The sequence below is a fragment of the Camellia sinensis genome, unplaced genomic scaffold (assembly GCF_055761805.1).
Source record: "Camellia sinensis isolate YWXY unplaced genomic scaffold, ASM5576180v1 Unanchor1, whole genome shotgun sequence".
Classification (NCBI taxonomy): Eukaryota; Viridiplantae; Streptophyta; class Magnoliopsida; order Ericales; family Theaceae; genus Camellia; species Camellia sinensis.
Genome location: NW_028128987.1, coordinates 14,739,164 through 14,746,654, shown reverse-complemented (window position 1 = coordinate 14,746,654; position 7,491 = coordinate 14,739,164).

The following is a 7,491-nucleotide window of genomic DNA, read 5'->3' as shown; positions in this document are numbered from 1 at the left end:
AAGGGTATTTAGTATGAAATTGTTCTATCTGCTGTTTAACCAGTTTATTTTTTGCTTCTAAACATTTTATGTCAAAATTAGCCTTAGTTTTTAGCTCGTGTATTTGTAGTTTAAGTTCTCTTACTTGTATTTCTAATTTTCTAATAGTTAGGTGTAATTCTTTATTTTCTATACTATGGTCTTCTTGTATCTCATCGTTACTTTCTAATGTTATCTTGTGTGTCATATTTAATTTTTCTAGACAAACTATACAATAGGTTATACTGCATAATAAACATTGAGCTCTCTTATTTTTAGCGGGAAACCAATTACAATAATTGCATCTAGTAGTATCAAATCCTAGTCCTATTTGAAAATTATGCTGGTATCCAGTATCTACATTGCATTTCATCATAAAAAAATTATCATGGGAATGGGGTATTTCTATTTTTTGGTTAAGTTGTCCTAAAAGATTACCTATATCTGTTTCACTTTCTGAATCACTATCAGAACTTATAGCTTCTATTTGATATTTATAATCACTGACTATGCTATAGACTTCTGAATTATCACTATTTATGCTAACTATATCTTCTTCTAAATTTTCTATAATATGTAGTCTTTCTATCTGTTTATTAGTATTAGACCTCTGTCTTTTGGGACAGTTTTTTGCAAAATGATTGGGTTCTCCACATATAAAACAATTGCATTTTTTACTACTAGGTTTTCTAACATATCTTTGTTTTCTTTTATCTTTCTCTTCTTTAGATAGTCACTTATAATTTATCTTATTAAAAGTTCTACTTTTTCTAATGAATTTTTATTTTTTTTTCCATGGTTTTCTATATTTTTTCTTCTAATATTTTTCTTTTCTATATTTTCCATATTTTTTATATTTTTTCCTATTATATTTGTTTTCATATTGCTGAGTTATACTACTACAAAAATCATAGTTTTGTTTTTTCAAATCTTTCTGTATTTTAACTTCTACACATTTTTCTCTAAGCTTTCAAAATGTGAAAACTATTCTGGGTCCTATTCCTAAAGTTCCTCTTATGCTTACTTCTCCTGATGCTATTCTTGCTGGTAGGTTGGCATAGTAAATTGTCCATTTATTTTTTATCTCTCTTCCTAATTCTCCTGGTAATTTCCTAAAATATTTATTTCCTATTTCTTCATCAAAACTTTTTTCAGTTCTAGCTGCTATAACTAAATATTCTTTGCTAAAATGTACAACATATTTTCAACTCCTAATGTTATCTAATCCAACTCGGTTAATGCTATACTATAAGTATACTCATTTATTCTAGAATGGGTCGTATCCTATGAGCATTTCTTTTATAAAACTAGTAAAATTCCATAGGTTATCTCCTAGTCCTTTAAGCTGTCTAATTGTCTCCTCATATTTTCCTTTAAAAGTTAAATATATATTAAAAGTTGAATCTCCTAAAAGTGTTTCCATATATTCCCGCATATCACTTGATTCAAAGGGATTATTTATCCATGCCTTTACCGCGTCTTTTTCCCATTTTTCTATCATTTCTTACCATATCTGTAGGTCGAATCTAGCTCAGTCTAAAAGAGTTCCTTGGTTGGTTGCTGGCTGTAATTTTATACTCATATCTGGTTGTCTACGCTTTCCATGAAACCTATACATTTTTATTCGAATCTGCTTTACTATGTCCTGTATTGGTTAATGGTCTTCTTCCTCCTACTTCATAATGCATTGGTTCTACTGGATCTGCTACTATATGTTGTGGGTTGCTAGTTCCTATTCTTTCTGTTGTTTGAGTATTCATATAAAAAGTGTCTTCTAAGTTAGACTGTTTAGGTATTTTAAATATTTTACTAGGATATATTTTGTCTTCTAAAATATCATCTACATATTTAGTATAAAATTCTTGATCAAAAAATGACACTGTTTCATCATAGGTATCTCCTCTAGCTATATATTCATAGTATCTAGTATCTAATATTTTATTTATATCACTTAGGGGAAATTTTTCAAATCTATCTCATCAATATTATATATCTTTTTTTGTGATATTGTTTTTCTTCTGTCATTACATAAAACTGATTTATGTCACTATGATTATCTTGACTTTCTTCCTTATCTATACTACTAAATTCATCATCTTCGGACTTTTCTGATGCTACATAGGTGTATTGAGTAAATCTTACTGCATAACTTCCATCTGCTTTTTGATATAATAAATTATCTTGTGGGGCTAACCTCTTTTGTCTTAGAAAATCTTCTAAATTCCAATCTAGTGTTGCATTATCTTCCGAATTATATTTTTTAGCTGGTAGTGCCTTTATTCATTTTGCTCCTAATATCTTAGCTATTTGATCATTTGTGAGTCTATAATGGGTATTGCTTCATGAGATTGCTAAGCCTAAAAATCCTGTGCAAACTAATAAATTATTTTATCATTTTTTCATTTTATATCCTCTACTTTTTATTCTTATTTTTATCTTTTTATGAAAGGTTGAGGTTGGTAAAAGGAAATCTGGTGTAAAATAAACTATTCCTCCTTTTGAATTCATATCTAATTCATAGCTACCTAAAATACTTTGTCCTACATCATTGAATCTATCATCATAAAAACATACAAAAACATTAGCTCCTAAATTTTTTCTAGTTAAAGCCTTAACTCCTATCACAACTAATCATAAGTGAGTCATTTTAAGGTGTTCATTTACAGCATATTTAAAATTTTCTCTATTTATTAAATTTAGCTATATTTTTTCATCTTTTTGAGTTACACTAATCATTTGTTGACCATAGTGTTTAAATAAATATTGTTTTTTATGAATTTTTCCTGGCAAATATACATATTTAGTTGGGATTAACTCTAGCTTTTCTTTTTAAAATTTTGGGCAAATTACACAAATAGTCCCTATAGTTTGGGACTTGTGTTACTTTGGTCCCTGACTTTTCAATTGTGACACATTTGACCCTGAATTTTGAATCTTGTTCCAAATAAGGACAATTGAATATATAATTAGATTTTTCAAGGGTAAAATTGTCAATTTGATAAAATATAAACTAATTTGACAAAAATAAATGTCAACAAATATTTTTGAATTTTTAAAAATTATTTCTACCTACTAAAAATAAAATTATGTATAATTGATAAATCTTTTAGACATTTATTTATTTTTTTTACCAATTTAATTTTTATTATGTGTTTGGATGATGATCATGTAAAATTAATTTTAAAAAATTAATCATGTAATTTTTATTAATTTTACATAATTTTATCATTGGTGGGTAAAAATAATTTTAAAAAAATTAAAAATATTTTTTTGACATTTATTTTTGTCAAATTAGTTTATATTTTATCAAATTGACGATTTTACCCTTGAAAAATCTAATGATATTTTCAATTGTCCTTATTTGAAACATGATTCAAAATTCAGGGTCAAATGTGTCACAATTGAAAAGTCAGGGACCAAAGTGACATAAGTCCCAAACTATTATAGGGACTATTAGTGTAATTAACCCTAAAATTTTCTATTTGTTGTTCCACATCTATAAATTCTTCTACTTTAACATCTTCATCCTCATTACACTTTTTACTGCTATTTCCTTTTACTAACTGTTTAAACATTTTTATTTTCTATAAGTTCTACAAACAAGCTTTTTTGATAATTTAAGCTTTTTGAAATATTTAGTTATATCTTCTTCGTTTATTCGAGATTTGAGGTTTACTTGCTTGTCCTTTTACTCATTTTTCCTTTTAAAAGTATTAATCTTTCTAACGAAGCTAAACGATTTTCTAAACTATGTAGTTGTTCTGATAATTCTCCAAATTTTTCACACAACCGGATAAGAAATAAAATTTCTATATTATTTTGTCTTACTGATATTTGATCTGACTGATTTATTCCTTGATAGCTAATAATTCCCTCCGAGTTATTATGAAAGTCTTCTGCTTGTTTTAAAATAATCTGATAGTCTATGTTAGCTTTTTTATCGATACTCATAAATCAAGATCTTATTAATTGTTCTAAAATTTCTAATTTCTGTTTTAAATTATCTTGAATTTGGTTGATCTGTTCTATTTGTCTAGTTGTTTGATTTATCTGATTATGAATTTTTTCAATTAGTTGCTTAAATTTTAATTCTATTTGTTTCGAGTTATTAATATTTATGGCTGAAATTAGAGTCTTTATTTCTACCTTAGTGAGGAATTTTTCTAAATTTAAATCTTTTCATTTTTGTAGGATTGAACTACACTGATCTTGGATATAATCTAATTTTTTTATCTTGATCTTTAATTATACTGCGAATATTACGAAGATGGTCTATAGTTGAAACAAAAAGATTACTAATTTTATCTACGTCCTTTTTAATATTTTCTGCAAAATTAATCTGATGATCTATAATACTATTTAGCTGAGAATTATGTTCGCTATGGAGCTGATGTGTAAAAGTACCTTCAAAATTACAACGAAAATTATTTTTATCTATATTAAGATGATAGTTATGATTGCTGAGTTCTAAATCTAAATATTCTACTATTTTCATACACAAAATTAAATCCTATTTTAAAATTATTAAAAACTACTATAATATGAAATTTATAACTAAATTGTCCAAAAATAAAAACTACTCTATTTTTGTAAGCAAAATGCATAGACTAACTTAAACTGTCCTAAAACCGAACACTGCTTTGATACCATTTTTTGGGGGTGAGTTAGTGGTCTACCATTATTTTGAAGTTGGACTGAGAATTATCTAATTAATTCTACAGTTATGCTAATAAATCTTCAAGCTGTTGTATGGCTAGCTGTAAGGCTTCTTGTTTTATAGTTATCTGTCTATTTATTTGTGTGATTTCAAACTATAATGTTCTAGAAACCTACCGGAGGCTAACGATAACAGAAATTGATATATTAATTTTTGATATTCTAATTCTTATATAAGCTTAATACTGGTTCTGATTTTAATTCTAAGTTTTTCTTCTAAAAGCATAAAATTTTGATTTTAAAATTCTTTTATGAAAAATATTTCCTTGATATTTCTACTCAGGTTGCTCTCCTTATATTCTAAATTCTTTTTCTTATTTGGTAAAACTATTTTTAAGCAATGTTTGCTTTCAGTACATGTACTCCCACCTTGAAATTAAGCCTCGTTTAACATAGTATATTTTTATTTTCTATTTCTTACTTTTCCCTTTCTGCCTACAATTTGCCCTCAGTGCCTAACCATGGCTCATACGGGCTCTTCAGCTAAGGTCACCCAGTAATAAAATAGAAAACAACAGATACTATGAAGGTGCAAAGCATGTAATATTAATGAGCAAGCAAGCAAGCATTCCATAAACTTAGTTTTTCCAAAAAGAAAATAAATTTTAGAACAGAAGAGTTACCATTTTGAAATATCTAAGGAAAAATAGAGACTACTCACACTTCATATTAATAAGTAGTATACTTACAAAGATATTATTACAGACTTTGAGGTTCTAAAAGACTTGAACACTTAGAATTTTTAGACGAAAGTTTGAGAAAATTTTTTACAAGGAAGAGTTGAGAGAATTTTTTCATTGCTTATTCCGTTGGCATGAATGCCAATTTATACAATATAGTTTATGGATACAAACAAAGAAACAAAGGCTTATCCCTTACGTCTAACTGTTGCACAAAAGTTTAGAGCCTAGTCAAGCCTAGTCATAGACTTTACAAAATTTCTACAACATAATGAATACAAAGACCTTATGCTACAATTATATACATGTTTTCTGACACTCTTTCTAAAATTACCCTAGGTATAGACAAACAAAAAACCAATAAAGGGTTAGGATAAAGGTGCGGGGTACTGCTTTGGGCCCCATCGCACATCATTCAATCCTCCCGTCTTGATTTTTGATTTTGACACTTTAATATGATACAATACATGTGTAAGGATTCTTACAGCTTTTCTTTAATGGAGCAGGGTAGGGGTCATTTGCTCTCTTAAAGTAGTGAGTGAAGGAGAAGCCTTACTACTGACAGATGCAAATAATTACAGACATAAATAATTACAGTAGCAGTTGTCATTTTTTGGCATGAATTTTACTGATCGTTGAAGAGAGGCATTATCTTCTACTGACTGTCTATTTGTCCTTTTCTTCTGAATATCCTAACGCCAATAATTAATGTGGACGTGTGGATGCTTGTATAAATCTTCAGAGCTAATTTTCCGTAGATAGAAAATTTCACGGGTCAAAAAGTCTATGAAGCTAAAAAGGCTGTATAGACCTGAAAATTTCCAAGATTTCTAAGGATTGTAATTATAGCGTACACAATTTTTTTTTTTTTTTTAACCCATACATTCCATCTTCAAGATCTGCTGCAGAGAGTTGATCGTAAAAATCGTCCCATTATCTAGTTCATTCTCCCATTGGTTACCTTGGTATTCTCCTTCCATTATTGGTGACTCATGAGAGACGCTATGCTAATAGTTGGGATATTGAATTTTATCGATGAATGTTTCTTTACTAAAGGGAAAACCTAGAATGGTTAAGTTACAATATATCTTCTGATTTCTATCTTCGCAAACTAGATGACCATAATTTCCATTATATGCTAATAGAGGATTATTAGCAAATTTCCTCCATTTATTAAGCTGATCTCTGAGCAAAAATTTTCTGTATGGCCAGGGTCTTCGATTGAAAAGTCCTGGGTATCCTGGAAATGTAGAAGTTCCTCTAAGGTACATTTTATTATTGGCGGGAATGCACCTTATTCCTTGCCATTCTGGTAGCTTGTTATCAATTAATACTTCTACAAATGGATGATGCTCGTCCATTACACATAGTACTGAATGAGCAAGTTTATTTCCAAAATTATCTGTCTGATCTGGATCTGAAAAAATTATTCTAGAAACAAAGCCATAATCTAACAATTGAGCGGTTGTTAGATGACGAGTTTTGCCTTCAATTTCTATCTCTAATAGCTCAAAAGTTGCTAAATTTATCTGGCAAAGACATATGCTAAAATATAAATTACACTGACATTTTCCAAAATATTCTGGCCTATCCATACATCTTTCTTCTTGTAAACATGGTTGTTCTTCATCCTCATAGAGATAAGTCCACTGATATGCCATACCAGGGCACTGAACTCCTGCTATGGAGAGGTCTTGAAGAAATTGCTAAATAATGACTAATTCATTATTTCTGCTATCTTCAGCTAAGGTGTATATATAGGGTTTAAGGTCTTCTATTTCTTGGTTTTTCTCACAAATAGATTGAATGATAGAATGCTTGAAGAAATACATGCTAGCACTCAATTGTTCAAATTCCTTATTGGTAAATTGTCTGATTTTTAGGTTAAGAAAGAGAGTGGACGCTTTTGCTGGAGTTAGTTTTTTAAGCTAGCTAGTTAGGGTTTGAATGGTTACTCTTAATTGTTTTTCTTCGTCTCGGAGTTGGTCTAGCTCTTCACTAACCTTTTTGCCTTTTATCTATAATTTTCTTGAAATTTCTGGTAAAGCCTTCACAATGTCTGCACATTTGGAAAGGA